The sequence below is a fragment of the Vespa mandarinia genome, chromosome 13 (genome assembly GCF_050613455.1).
Source record: "Vespa mandarinia isolate Hongniang chromosome 13, ASM5061345v1, whole genome shotgun sequence".
In the NCBI taxonomy this organism is placed as follows: Eukaryota; Metazoa; Arthropoda; class Insecta; order Hymenoptera; family Vespidae; genus Vespa; species Vespa mandarinia.
The window spans coordinates 2,008,684-2,025,000 of NC_140822.1; the positions used below are offsets into that span (position 1 = coordinate 2,008,684).

At 27.9% G+C, this 16,317-nt stretch overlaps 1 protein-coding gene and 1 long non-coding RNA gene across 8 annotated transcripts in view; both read right to left on the reverse strand.

The window, feature by feature from the left end:
- The window catches only part of Sytbeta (Synaptotagmin beta), a 108,898-nt gene that overhangs the window by 10,953 nt on the left and 81,628 nt on the right, over nucleotides 1-16,317 (reverse strand). The window lies entirely within an intron of this gene.
- The window catches only part of LOC118444263 (uncharacterized), a 3,152-nt gene continuing 1,404 nt past the window's right edge, over nucleotides 14,570-16,317 (reverse strand). For both annotated transcript variants that reach the window (XR_014982857.1, XR_014982858.1), the window contains exons 2-3: nucleotides 16,288-16,317; nucleotides 14,570-14,864 (exon numbers count right to left, since the gene is read on the reverse strand). The exon at nucleotides 16,288-16,317 is cut by the window's right edge and continues 14 nt beyond it. This is a non-coding gene — a long non-coding RNA (uncharacterized LOC118444263). The remainder of the gene's footprint in view (nucleotides 14,865-16,287) is intronic.

A 16,317-nucleotide genomic window follows, 5' to 3' on the forward strand; every position in this document is an offset into this window, starting at 1 on the left:
AAGTGTGATAGTATCCCCGTGAAACCACACGAGTGTTTTTGCAACGAAGTTTGTATCATCGGGAAAGTAGAGGGATGCTATGGGACGTGGATGCTAAAACGTTTTCCATGAGAAAATATTTTAGAGAGAGAAAGAGAAAGAGAAAGAGAGAAAGAAAGAAAGAAAACGAGAGATAGATAGATAGAAAAGTAATAGGAAGTGGAGGGTTGAATTTTATCGTGATTCCATTTATAAAAGTTTTCAACTTTTCATTTGACTTTTCTTTTTTACATCCGATCAAACAAGCTTTATAATTATAGATCCTAGAAATAATTAGCTTCTCCTCTCTCTCTCTCTCTCTCTCTGTCTCTCTTGCCATTAATTAGTAAAAAAGTAAATATATAATTCTTTTAAGAAAATTTAATAATTAATATGCCTGACGATAGGCAATACTTCAGACATCGTCGATAATGTTGCTTGCGAGCGCCATCTATCAGTAAGCAACGTTTTTATCCCTCAGAGTGCATATGCAACTCCATTATACACACCTGCAGACATCGGTTGCATACTCTATGGGATGAAAAAAAAAGTTGCTTACTGATAGATGGCGCTTGCAAGCAACATTATCGACAATGTCTGGAGGGTTGCATATTTCTGAAGGGTTGCTTCGTTATTAATATTGACGTATAAATAAAATTATGTAACAGATGAATCGTTGCATTGTTTTTTTACGAAAAAAAAAAAAAAAAAGAAAATTAGTAATAAAGTGTTGTGTAATGATCATCCTTGTTTATAAATGAAGATTCTCGTTTTATCTCTTGCTTAAAATAATAATAATAATAATAATAATAATTATTATTATTATTTAAAAAATTGATAAAGAAGGGAAAGAAACAAAAAATATTGTAAATAGATTTTCATAGTTTTACTGAAAATTCCTAGTCCATGCTAGTCATCCTTTACGATGAACGAAGCGATGCAAATAAAGGAATGATCTTATTTACAGTTTCTCGTCCACCCTGTTTACGTCGTTCACTGCATACGACCCGAAGAAGTTTCTTCAGAGAATTGTAGGTTACTGTTTTTTCCAGACAAACAATTCCATTTTTCTCTTTTTGACTTTCGTCGCGTTCTATACGCAGACTATCGGTCTCATACAGAGTTCTATACTGAAAAACAGATAACATCCTCATTCTGTTAAGAAGAAAGAAGAAAGAAAGATGGTTGTGACGTTAATTAATTTCATTTTGAAATGATACAATATTCTCTTTTCTTTTCTTTTTTTTCTTTCTTCTTTTCTTTCTTTCTTCTTTTCTTTTTCTTTTTTTTTTTCCTATAATTTTATTACGACATTCACAGCTTTTATCGATCATAAAATATACGTACGCATTTTATGCTGAACTTATCATATACACATTTTATTTTATTTTAATTTTATATTTTTTTAACAAAATTTATCATTGTCATAATATCCGTTTTATATTTTTATTGCAGATCTTCTGGTAAAAAAAAAAGAAAAAACGAAAAAAAAAAAAGAAAAAAAGAAAATCGATAGAAGTAATGAATTAAATTATAATAGGAGAGATTATCCTTATTATATATGATAGTTATTGAAAAATTCATGATAGTTAAGCGATCGTTTTTGGAAAAATCCGATGCATTTGACTCGCCACGATTAATAATTTACTCATCAAAATGTTCCTTTGTTCGATATTATTTCGCTCATGATATATACCTGTCTTTCCTCTCTTTTCCCCGCCCCCCTTCTCACTCTCTCTCTCTCTCTCTCTCTCTCTCTCTCTCTCTCTCTCTCTCTCTCTCTTTTCCTCTTTATCTTCGTTTCCCTTGAGGTACGTTTTACTCTCGTATTCAATAGCACAACGTTTAATAATTCCATCGTTCTATACAAGTTCTATGCAGTTTGACGTCTAATATTACAATACAACGAAGTTCGTTGTCGATAGAGGAGCTGAGCTTCATACGAGATTTGTTATCTATTTATTGTCCCGCTCGATATTTCTCCTCTGTCTCATACACATGGACACAAATATACATACATTATCAACATGCATATGCATCGAAACGACACGTTTATCGATAAATCTAATATATTAAATATCTTTAATGATTTATTATCCAAATTTTTCGCAATATTTTTTTCTATTCATTTTTATAATTATTATCCAAATTTTCACAAAATATTTAAATGTGTATATATATATTTAAATAATGATATTCAACGAACGAATGATATCTTCGTTTCCTTACACGAGAAAGCATCGTTTTGTGAATCGAATAACGCAAAGGTAGGACTCAGGGGCATTAGGCGTACGAGCAAATCTGGTTAGATCAATTTCCTATCATTGATAAGACACGCGATGAGAAATCTACCTAAGAATTGTTCTTGAGAAGTCAGTTATTACTATTTAATGCACAGTAGATGCGTTTAGATATTAGTGAAAGAGCGGGACAAAAAAAAGAAAAAGAAAAGAAAAGAAAAGAAAAGAAAAAAAAATTTTTAATAAAATCAAATGGAACGAAGAAGAATGAATTATGATGATTTTTTCGAGAACGAAGATATAAACGATGAGTGCTCGATGATAACGATTGTTAGATAAATAAGAGAATAAATGAAAAGTAAACAAGACAGCGAAGAATTAATTATTACTAATTAATAAACGTGTTGATAGTGACAATAATAGATAAATAATATGAAGATGAATGAAAGATATAATATTGTTTAGCATAAAAGCTCGATAAGAATGATCGTAAAAAAAAAAATCTAATAATGAAAATTTGTTAAAAATAAAAATAGAAATGTTATTGTCTATAAAATGAAAATAAATAAATGAAAAAAATAATTATATGCAATATGACATTGACTGACAAGAGAATTAAAACAAAAAAATCAGAGAATCAAAGGAGTAAGCATAAATATACGATAACATAAATCATTGTAATTTTTCATGTCAGTAAAATATTTTTAATTCATAGGTGAGCTTCTTTTTTTTTTATTTTTTTTTTTATTTTTTTTTTTTTTTATGAGATTAGATAAAAGAAAGTTAGAATTGAAAATAACAGATATTGACAAATTTTCGCCTCTTTCTTTTTATATCATATAAATATATTCATAGATATATTTATTTATATTTTTCTCATTCACATTTAATTTGTTAATTGTATTTGAAAAAATATAATCATCGTAAACAGATGATAATATTTTATTTTATGACAAATTATGGAAAAAAATGAATAACCTTTTGTTATTTACATTAAAATTTTAGTTAGAGAATTTCTACTTAGACAAATCAGTTCCCCTCCCCACCCTCTCCCCCCGTCCGCCTGCACCTCGCCATTTAGACGTAACTACCATTTAGACACACCTACACTATAAACAAGGTAGGAGCCGACATATAAACGACACGTAAGCGACAAGGTAAGGCAATTTATGTTTTTGTTTTCTCCCTCACTCATTCTGTCTCTCTCTCTCTCTCTCTCTCTATTCCTTTTTTTTGTTTTCTTTTTTTATTCCGATGTTACTTCAGAGTATTCTAAAATGTTAAAAGCAACGTTACACCACGCGGTAAACTTATCGGTAAACTTAACGGTGATAAAGTTCACCAAAAAGATAAAATAGAAAACTTTCTTCTTTGACGCAAACTCTTGAAAAGGTGAAAATTGAAGGGACCCTCCATTTATTTTTTCATGCGTCGTTAAATATGATTTAATAATCTCACAGATAATGCGACTGTAATTATAAAGGGATGAAAATGGAAGGGACAAGGGACACATCCATTTATATTAGATATGAAAAGTGAAAATTCATCAACGGAAACAAGTCAAGATATACCTTTCTTTTTTTTTTTCGTTTTTCGTTCCCTTTCATTTTCGAGAAATCGAGTGATAGATCGAGAGAGATCAAGAGAGAGAGAGAGAGATCAAGAGAGAGAGAGAGAGAAAGAGAGAGAGAGAGAGAGAGAGAGGGAGAGAGAGAGAGAGAGAGCTTGCCATTAAATATTTTTTTCTTAAAAAAAAAAACTTTTCTCATACATTCGTAAGTAGCTTGTTCGATGTTCGTGTGTCCATATTTGAACAATGTCTATAGATTGGATTGAGTTTAAATTTTCTGATCGAGCTCATATCAAGTTTTTCTTTTTTTTTTTTTCTCTTTTTTCCTTACACACACAAGACAAGTCAAAAGTTCCTAGACTAGTTTTGTAGTTTTATAATCCATATAAAAAAAAAAAAAAAAAAAAAAAAAGAGAAAAAAAAAACGAATTAATAGATTTTTCAAATCATCTGTCGTGCAAACACACTATATTTTCCTAACTTCATTGTCAAGGGATCTATTTTATGAGATTCTCTTTTTCTTTCTTTCTTTCTTTGCTTTTTTCTTTTTCTTTTTTTTCTTAAATTGCACAAACATCGAATGAAACAAATCCGTTGTCTTATTCGTCTGATCAAATTGATAAATAAAAATGATTTCTTTTTTTTATTGGAACAACAAAATTATATAATTAATTAAAATGATCGTATTCTCTATCATTAATATTCTATCATAACAAATTAATATATATATATATATATGCACACACACATACATATACATATATATATATATATTTTTTTTTTTCTAATCATTTTTACTAATAATTAATAAGAATTGAGTGATAAATGATAGCTTTGTAACGTCGGTACTTTGCGAGACAAGCGTGTAACCACAGCAGAGACGAGCCGTTTATTAAACCTAATTTAGTCCACGGCACGATCGTGAATCTAATTATAATGACGGCGATGGGAAAGGGCTAAGAAAATTAACGCGATGGAATCTAAAGAGACGAACAGACTTGGTCTCTCTCTCTCTCTCTCCCTCTCTTTCTCTCTCTCTATCTCTCCCTCCCATCCCTTCTGTACATATATATATGTGTATGTGTGTTAGAGTCCTTATGATTGTAATATAATACGATGGTCGTATTTTCATTCCATTTTAATTGTCACGTACGTTACTCTAAAATATGTAAATTTAGTTCATAATAACAACATTAATAATAATAATAATAGTAATAATAATAATAATAATAATAATAATAATAATAATAATAATAATAATAATAATAATAGTAATAATAATAATAATAATAATAATAATAATAATAATAATAATAATAATAATAATAATAATAATAGTAATAATAATAATAATAATAATAATAACAGCAACAATAATAACGATGATAATAGTAGCAACTTTTAATGCAGATTTTGTTTTTAAAAATCTTGGAAATTAAAGGGTCTTATTAAAAAATTGTGCGAACGATCGATCGAATGATATTGTTTTTCTTTTTTTCTTTTTTCTTTCCTTCCTTTTTTTTTTTTTTTTAATTATTATTATTATCATACTATTGTGATGCGTTCGTATGAAATTTTATTTGAAGTTAAGATGTCTGATAGGAAAGTTTTTGAGATATATCCTCTCTATAGATTCTATTCGTACCAGTTATCAACCTATATATACATATACATATACATATACATATATATATATATATATCTTCATTTTGTTTAGAAGTTTTCCTAGTGATTCTCGTTCGCACGTACACACATACACATACAATATGCGAATGTGAAGCTATTATAAACGTTCCGACGTCGGATGGTCGTGTCTCTGTCAGCTCTTCAATACCAATTAACCACTCATTCGTTCGGAATCGTCAAGTAGAAAGCATCGATCCGGAATGCGAAGTACGTCCTTCCGAGTTCTTCCCAAACATATACTACTACTACTACTACTACTACTACTACTACTACTACTACTACTACTACTACTATTATTATTATTATTAAAATACTTATTACTTCCACGTACTTTTTAATTAATTCCAGTTAAACAATCATTATTTTATTTTCTGACTAGTAAATCCTATATTATTTTATTTTATTTTATTTCTCTTTTTCTTTTTATTACATTCAGAAATATAATTTAATTAAATGATATTCTTATAACTTTGGATAAATTTATTAATAATTGAAATTAATTATTTTATATAGATCATCCAGTATATATATATATATATATATATATATATATATATATATATATAGAGAGAGAGAGAGAGAGAGAATTTTTAATAATCTCTTTTAGTAATAAGTAATTGATTATATTATATGTACCTCACCCGGTATATTTTCGATGATATACATTTATATTATCTTTATCGAGTTCTCTGGAAAATTGCCTAGGAAAATGAATGAGATCATTTTACAGTCTCGAGTATCTTCTCACTCTTTCTCTCTCTCTTTCTCTCTTTCTCTCTGTCAAATGGCAATCGTAGAAAGCCTATCCGTGAATCAACTTAATTTCGATTCAATTAATTGTCGCAATGGCGTAATCGAGGATCATTGAAATCCTATATGTTCTTCGTGGAACTATCTGAAAGGAGAGACGAGAAGGATCGATAAGTTTAACTTCGATAAGATTATTACTGCAAGTTACAAAATTATATCATATTGATTCAAGTTAGAATAATAAAGTTATTCAGAATATTATTATTAATATTATCGAATAATTAATAATAGATCAAATTTCATCTTAAATATTATTAACAATTATTATTATTATTATTATTATTATTATTATTATTATTATTATTATTATTATTATTAATTGAGCGATCTAGCGTTGCTCATTTTTTCCTTTTTCTTTTTCTTTTTTTTTTCTTTTTTCTGAATTGAAAATAATAAAAATTGAAATAACAACCTTGGGATGTTGTTGAGAGAATCATTTAGTAGATAATAATAGATCAAATTTCATCTTAAATATTATTAACAATTATTATTATTATTATTATTATTATTATTATTAATTGAGCGATCTAGCGTTGCTCATTTTTTCCCTTTTCTTTTTCTTTCTTTTTTCTTTTTTGAATTGAAAATAATAAAAATTGAAATAACAACCTTGGGATGTTGTTGAGAGAATGATTTAGTAGATAATATTGAAGCCAATAAAAAAATATCTATATGTATTTAATGAAATAATAAGTTTTCTTTGTGTCCTTCTTCATTATTTTCTCCTCTTTTCTTTTTCTTTCCTTTCCCTTCCTTTCTCTTTCTTATTATCTCTTTTTCTTTTCTTTCTTTCTTTCTTTTTTTTTTTTTTTTTTTTTTTTTTAATCTCTATTATTTTATCGTTTATTCTCACGGAGAACAGTAGAAATTTGTCGTCGATGTCTTTACGAGTGTAGAGTTGAACAAATAAATTTCTGTTTGTTCGTTGGTCTGTTTGTTCTTGCATCATATGTACATATATGTATATATATGTATATATAGGTACACACATATACACAAAACGCGCACGCTCATACATACATACATACATACATATGTGGAATATATCTTATCTGTATCTTGAGAACGTAAAAAAACTCTAAAAAAATCTTGACTTTACATTTCGATGAATTAAATTAAATGAAATTATACGTTAATATACAATTAGACTTAAAAGTAATTATTTTCATTATAATTCTTAAAGTTGGTAATAGTCTTCGCTTTTTTTTTTTGTAAGTATTATAAAGAAATTTCGAGCGGGTCGAACCTAAAAAAAAAAAAAAGAAAAAAAAAAGAAAAAAAAAGAAAAAACAAAAAAAGAGAAAAGAGGAAAATAATGGAAAAACATACGAGAGAAAAGTCGTAAAAAAGTTACTAGATGTGATTTTAGTGTATTTTTTCTTTTTTTTGTTGAAGTGATATAGTACCTTCCTTGACGTCCTACAAAGAAAATGCATTCAACGTCTTTAAATCTCAACGTTTGATGACACTATGAAAGTAAGATCATGATATACATACGTTTATGATGTATGTGTGTGTGTATACAAGGTGGACCATATAAAATATACACGATGAAATTATTAAATAGAATGATTTATAATTTTCTTTTTCTTTTAAATATTAAATCTGTTGCATTATAATGACAAATCTTTTTCAATTGTCGAAATTTTTCTTTCAAGTTTATGTTCTGAAAAAAAAAAAAGAAAGAAAAGAATACAAGAAAACGATGTCCGCTTTATGATTTAAGTATCCCACCCTGTATATAGGATGGGATATATAGGATGGGATATTTAAACTATATATGTATGCATATATATATATATTATGTATGCGTACACAGACATGCATATAACTATAGCTGTGAAAAATTACTATAATATAGAGTTATGGTGAAAACTTATGGTTTTTAACGATCTTGTTGTCCCACGAAAAAGCTCTATATCTTTATAAGTCTGACATAAAAGGATCTTACGAGAATTCTTATTTCTTATTTTTTCCTTTGGTTTTTCTCTTTTTTCTTTGCTTTTCGAGAGATGCTCTAATATTTTTTATTTATTATAAGAAAGAGACAGAAAATAAGATATATATATATATATATATATATATATATATAGAGAGAGAGAGAGAGAGAGAGAGAGAGACAGAGAGAGAGTAAGAGTCATGTTCAATGTATTATCTAATATCTATTTTAGAGAAGCCAACTTATCCACTCTCGATAACATTTCTCTCTCTCTTTCTCTCTCTCTCTCTCTTTCTTTTTCTCTCTATCTCCCTCTGTTCCTTTCTTTCTTCCCTTTTATCTTTATACTTCCATTTTCTTTTTCAACGTGATGGTTTTAGTATAAGCTAAATGTTCCTTGTTTGAACGGTGACTTCGAGAAATCTCGATAAAGTAATATTATCTTGACTTTATTGAGACAACGTTGAGAATAAAAGTAGAAAGTAATTTGTTAGACATTAATTTCCATTTCGATCAATGAATGAGTCCTTTTTTTTCCTTTTCTTTTCTTTTTTCTTTCTTTTTTTTTTTTTTTGTTCATTTTTATTCTTCTTTCTTTATTATTTACATAATAGCAAAACTTCGAACGAATGTATCATTTTTCCTTTTCCCATTATCCCACGGGTAACTTGTTAAATTAACAAATAATAGAAATTAATTAATAATCGAAATTAATTAATAATAGAAATTAATAACTTAAAACGTAATTGTTACGAATTGTTTTAATAAAACGAAATTAAATATATTTACTTTGATTTAAAATTGACATATGTACCCCATGTAAATCTATTTTCTTTTAAATCTAACATACGAATGAAATTTTAATTCTATTTATGAATAATTATTTTTCTCCAGAAGTATTAGAGACGTTTCCAAGCATGTAAGCGTAATACATATAAACATGCATATGCATGTATATACATTTTAATCAGTGCAATCAACGTCTCTTCTTTCATTTATGAACCAATCCTTATTGGCCTATGTGTGGGGGGTAGTACGAGTATAAGGTCAAAATTAAATTTGCACGTCATTTCAAATCACTCACTCACTCACTCATTCACTCATTCACTTTCTCTCTTACTCTTCCTCTTTCTTTAGATGTATTGAGAAGAAGATTAATGTTATTTTTATAGCCTACCATAAATCTCTTTTCGATAATAAAAGGTCCCAGCTGGTATTGATAAGGGGAAAAAAAAAAATAAAAAAGAAAATGAAATAGAGATAAATTAAGGAATATTAGACACGTGATAATAAGGATAACGAAATATTGTATTCTCTTACTTCGTTTCATTTCTTTTTTTTTTTTTTTTTTTTTTTTTTTTATATCTCCTTTGAATGTGTATTTCTTTTTCTATTCTCTTCTTTCTATTTATTTCATATTTTCTCTTTCTCTCTCTCTCTCTCTTCATCTTTCTTTTTCTCTTTCTACCTCTCTTTTCATTTTCATATTAATATTTTAATACAAATTTTAAATTCGAAATATTTGTCTTTCCTTTACACGAGCCTTTACACATGTATTTTTAAAATAATAAATACGCATCTCTCTCTCTCTCTCTCTCTCTCTCTCTATTTCTCTCTTTCTCTTTCTTTTTTTTTCTATCTTGTTTCTATTATTTATTTTATGCCGTTCTCTTTTTATTCTGTTCATTATTTCATTTGAACTTACATTTCTTTCTATTACATTATTTCTCAACAGAAGTAACGAAAAAAAAAGAGAAAGAAAAAAAATAAAAAAAGAAAAAAAAAAAAGGACAAAGATTCAAACGAACGTAATAATAATAATAATAATAATAATAATAATAATAATAATAATTCATATATATAATTCATTATTCTTCCAATGAATTTCATGAATGATAATATAGTGCTAAATATAATACTATACCATTAATCAAATATTTTCATTCATTAAGATAATCGTATTACAAAATTAACAAAAATCCATATAATTATCTTCCAGAAGGAAATATAAATAAATATCTCTACTTCCTTTCACATCTCCATCCCTTCCTCTCTCTCTCTCTCTCTCTCTCTCTTTCTCTCTTACTCCTTTTTATTCTCTTTCTCTTTTTATGAACAAATAATGACGTAAACAAGAAAGTAGTTCGTCATACATATGTCGAATAGGAAAACGATGATGTTATCGTATATCATAGGATTATTAAAAATCTTTACGACGTGTATTGCTACATTATAGAAAGAGTCTAACCTATCTATCTCTATCTCTTTCTCTCTCTCTCTCTCTCTCTCTCTCTCTCTCTCTCTCTCTCTCTCTCTCTCTCTCTCTCTCTCTCTCTCTCTCTCTTTATATCTCTCTATCTCGTTCGCTCGATATCCATTACGAGGTATAACGTTCGACACACTTTTTAATCTCGAGTGTCATAAAGAGCCTTATTAACGTATGCACTCGGTTATATTTCGTTAAAAGTTCGAGAGTCGATCGTATTATCATTGTAAAAATGTAACACTCGCTATGAATCAGTAATACGATCATTATTCATATGGTCGAATGTTTTTTCAATAGTACAAACTATCGTAACGATTTTGTTTTTATGTTATTTGTGCCATTATCACGATTCGATATGTTTCTTTTTTATTTTTTATTTATTTATTTTTTTTTTTTTTTTCCAAACAGAACGATCATTATGACGGTCAAACATTTTTCAGTAGTACGATCGTTGGAATGGTCCGTCACTTTTAGGGTAGTACGAATCAAGCATTCGTTCGACAATGCGAGTTTTTAAGTAGTACGAGTCAAGCATATACGAAAATACTTTTAAGTAGTACGAGTCGAGAATGGACGAAAATATTTTTAAGTAGTACGAGTCGAGCATGTACGAAAATATTTTTAAATAATATGAACAAACGGCGAGAAATATTATATTATTATTATTATTATTATTATTATTATTATTATTATTATTATTATTATTATTATTATTATTATTGTTATTATAGTAAGTAATAAATAATTTAAAAGTTTTTATCGATTATTATGAATGTTAAAACAAAGAAGTTTAATCCAATTGATATAATACATATTTTTGTATATAAAAAATGTATTATAACTCATTATCGTTTTATATTTATGTGTCTATTTAATTAATATAATAATAAAAAAATATCTACAATATTATTATATATTTAAGTTTAAAAATTAAGTATAATAATTTATATGTGAAAATAAAAAGGGAATAATTATAACGATCGTTATTTATTATTGTAATCGTAAATGAAAATAATTATGTGAAAAATCGTAATAGGTTTTTCAACGTTGAAAAGAACGATGAATATGAGAATATGAGTATGTTGTTACATGGAATAAATGTGAAATGATATTTGAGTATCAGAAATATTTCTATTCTCTCTCTTTCTCTTTCTATTTTATCGAAAGTACGCCATTGGTCATCATCAGTCGAACTCGATTCACGTTATCCGGAAAAATTAATTGGATTTTTTATTCTTTTTCTTTGAACTATTTGTCATTATATATTACAGTAGATTCACTTACAAACGATCTTTCAAAGAATTTTCGCTCCTGACCTGAGATAACTTGGCTTTAGAGTTTCCAAAGAAAATGATGTAATATAATATCAGTATTTTGTTTCATTCTTAACGAGCAAGATATATGAATGAATAAATATATATATATATATATATATATATATATATATATATATATACAAAGTGTTTCATAAATATTAACGATATGTACAAGTATATTCGATTTCTATATAATTATTTTTTTAAATTAAATTTCGAGTAACAATTGTTATATCTTTTTTCCCTTTTCTTTTTGATATTTCTTTTTTTTCATTTTTGTCTTTCGTAAAAATTATATTCTAATATTTTATATATATTTGCTTGTTTTTATTTTAGTTGCGTTATTTAATTTTATTGCGTTACGATTTAAACGAGATAGTGGTATTAAATAATATATTAAAAGGAAAAAAAAATTATGTATATATATATATATATATATAGAGAGAGAGAGAGAGAGAGAGAGAGAGTGTGTGAGAGTGAGAAAGAGAAAGAGAGAGAAATAGATCGATATGGCTATTTTACTAGGTAACATTATTTGTATGAAATATAATCGGTTGAAAAAATTGTTAGCACGTACGTTTAAATAAAATCGATTTTTTAATTCATTCGTCCAATGCAGACATATAGTAGGATTATAATATTCGAACCAACGATTTGCATTCACGAATCGTTGATTTTAATTTATTCCTTCGTATTTCTCTCTCTTTCTCTCTTTCTCTCTGAATATAAATATGTACACATATATATATAGCTTTTATTTTTGAAAGTTGTAAAAATTCAAAAATCCCTTAAAAAGAAAAAAAGAAAAAAGAAAAAAAAAGATGAAATACTTTTCTTTACATGAATAATAAAAAGAAGACATCTGTACAGAAAATTACGATCTCTCTCTCTCTCTCTCTCTCTCTCTCTCTCTCTCTCTCTCTCTCTCTTTCTTTATATATATATATATATATATGTCGAATTATTAAAAATCGAAAAAAAAAACAGAAACAAAAAAGAAATTATCGATTGTTCCAGAATCAATGTACATGACCTTATATACCTATCTAAGTCTCATGAGAACGATCTCAAAAGGTATATATTATACAGGTATATATTATACATAATATATATATATATATATATACGTGTATCTATGTATGTGTAGAATATATTCCGCAGAAGCGAACGTTTCAACTTGCGTGACATGAACACGATCGGTGCTTCCTTGGAGGTTTATCCCAAGAGGTAAGAAATATTTTCGGTAAGAGATGTTCTTGCCAGGCGAAGAAGACATCATTCGATCGATATCTTGAACTATCGATAGAATATGATAGTAGTAATAATAATTGTACATACATACATAAATGTATGATGCGAATTTTAAAAAGATAATTCTATTTTATTACCCCTTCGACAATTTTTATTGTATATTCGACGATATATTATTAATAATTATTATACATATAAATATAATAATAGAGTAATAAAAATGTATATGATATTATTAACAATGGATAGTAATCGTATATCGTATTAATAATTATTATGGATGGATGAAAAGAAGAAAAAGAAAAAAAGAAAAAAGAAGAAAGAAGGGAAAAAGTAATTAGCAAATTTCGTACATTTAAAAATCTAATGAGTATCATAATCGACGTTGTTAGATTTAAAACGTTTCGTTAGAATTCAAAGTGAAGTATATCATTGACGGTTTGACTGTACGTCGATAACATTGATATTCGAGCTGGGAAGCCAGTTCAAAGGGATTCAAAGTCACCTTTGAAGTTTACCCTTAGATTTTTATTTTTGTTTCCCCCATTTTCTTTTCCTTTTCCTTTTCATTTTCTCTTTTCCATCCTTCCTTTCAAAATGATCTGCGAGAATAAGTAATGGTTAACTTGGGGATATGTATTTTCGAACACGTTTCGTTCAAATGGATATATGAAAATATTTTAAATAACTTTTTTTTCTTCTTTTCTTTTGTTTTTTTTTTTTTTTTTTTTTTTTTAATGAGTCGATTTAAAACGATCAAACAGTTTTGAAACAACGTATGTATGTCATATTATTTCTCAATTTTCTTTTCAATTTTATATTAAGAAAAAAATTATCCTCATTCTATTTCATATCCATTAATTAATTAATTCATTCATTTATTTACTTTGTATTTTAAATGCCTGAAATCTATAATTAATCCATTTACCATTCATTACTTCTTAATAAACAAATTCAAAGAGTAATAATTCGCGTATATAATGAAAGCTAAAAAAGGATAAAGAAAAAGAAAGTAAAAAAAGAAAAAAAGAAAAAAAAAGACCAATAGTAATCATTAGAAAAATATTTGGAAATGTGTTGAAATAGCTCGTCGTGCTAAAAGCGAAGAAGAAAGAAAAAAAAGAGAAAAGAAAAAACACGAAAAAAAAGAAAAAAAAAAAAAAGAAAGAAAAGAAAATAAAGAAGGAAAGAAAGAAAAATCATACGAAAAAACTGACCTCTGAGCTGGTCGAAGTCGTGCTGTCAGCACTGTCAGTATTGGCAACACTTGAAAGTGGTGACCTGCTCCCTCTTTGAGCCCATTTCCCTCTGATGATGGCCACTCCCGTGACCATGCCGATCTTACTCGCTGCACTTCCACCACCGGAGGAACTCGTTCCTTTTTCCGTAATATTTCTTCCAGAACCAGAACCAGAAGCACCCCCACTCCCTGCCCCAGCCCCACCCCCACCTCCTCCTCCTCCTCCTCCGCATGCTAACTCCAGAACATCCCCCAGGACTTCTGACAATTTATCCGGCACTTTGACGAACGCGTCCAAGATCACAATTATAAAATAAAGTACCACCGAAAAATTTCTTTATTCAAATCTTTCTTTATCCTCGTTTTTTACCCTCTCCTTTTTCTTTCCTTTCTTTTTCCCTTTCCCTCCCTTTACCTTCCTAGTCTTCTCTTCTCCTCAACCCTCCGCTATCCCTTTGCCCGTTTTATTTTTCTTTTAAAGTTGTAAAACGCTTTCCGAAGCTTGCGAAAACTTCAGCCCCCAAGTTTCTGTAAGTTAAAATTAGAAACGATTGTGTTTCCTTTCAACATCGTACTTCGTCGAAAATAACTGTTTTACAGGATGGTTAATTTAATTACGAAAACGTTTTTATGTAATTGAAAAATATGTTTCTTCTTTTTTCTTTTTTCTTTTTTTGCTTGAGACGGCAATGGAAAGAAAGTGATAAAATTATATGAAATGATAATGATTCGTTGGTTTAGCAGTGAATGAAGGAATTATTGAGAATTACTTTTATTATGAAAGATTTGAACGTAAAAAAGATATATTCCAAATTAATGGAAGAGAGATTCTGTAAAAATGAATCTTGTAAATTTTCCGGTTTTTTTCTTCTTTCTTTTTTTTTTTTTTGCTCCAGTAAAATTGCAAATTAATCGTCTACGAGAATTACTAAATATCTCTTAACTACTCTCTCTCTCTCTCTATCTCGTTATTTCTCTCTCTCTCTCTCTCTCTATTTCTCTATCTCTCTATTTCTCTCTCTTTATCTCTCTTGATTTTAATGTATAACGAGTTCGATGCGAAACATCGTATAAACGACGATAATCCTAACTTTCAGTTCGTAATTCAGTTTCGAAACGAGCGTTTGAATTTCCGTGACGGCTAGAACAGATCTGAGTTAGTAACATTATGGACTATGTTTCAGGAAATTCGTTATGTTTCGTAATAGTGAATTTAAACGGATACCATAATCCTAATATCTTACTTTAACATTTATTGACCTTTAAACAGAAAAAATAAAATTTCAATTGAACTCTCTCGACTTTCTTTTCTTTGTTTTCTTTTTTTTTCTTTTTTTTTTTTTCATATTCTTTTAAATTTCGAAACGAACAAACAAACAAAGAAAAAATAAGAAAAAGAAGAGAAAACAAAAGTATTTATGAATATACGGGCGCACGCGCGCGAACACACGCGCGTACACACACGAACACGCGCGCAAATAAATATATTCGACAATCTTTTTTTTTTACTTTTACGAAAAAATTAGAATTCTCCCTAGAAATGTTTATGACGATGAACGGAGTAGTATGTTGACTTTAAAATTTAACTATATTTACGGTTATACTATTTAACGAGCTCGAACACGGTGAATGTAATGAAAGATGTCGATGTTTTAAACACGATGTCAACCACCCACACGTCGTCAACTTCAGAACTTATTTTTTTCTCTATTATTCTTTCGAAACAAAAAAGAAAAAAGAGACGAAAAAATGTTTAACTACGATCGAGAAAAATAGAGAGAGAGTAAGAGAGAGAAAGAGAGAGAGAGAAAGAGAAAGAGAGAGAGAGGTAGAGAGAGAAAAAATGAATAAGTAATCATACAATTTTTTGTTGATAACGAAAGAGAAATATTGAAGAAAAAGAAAAATAAGGGAATAATTAATCCGTCTGCTTGGATAAATCGATATTTACCTTAATTACTATACTTTCTTTTCGATTAAC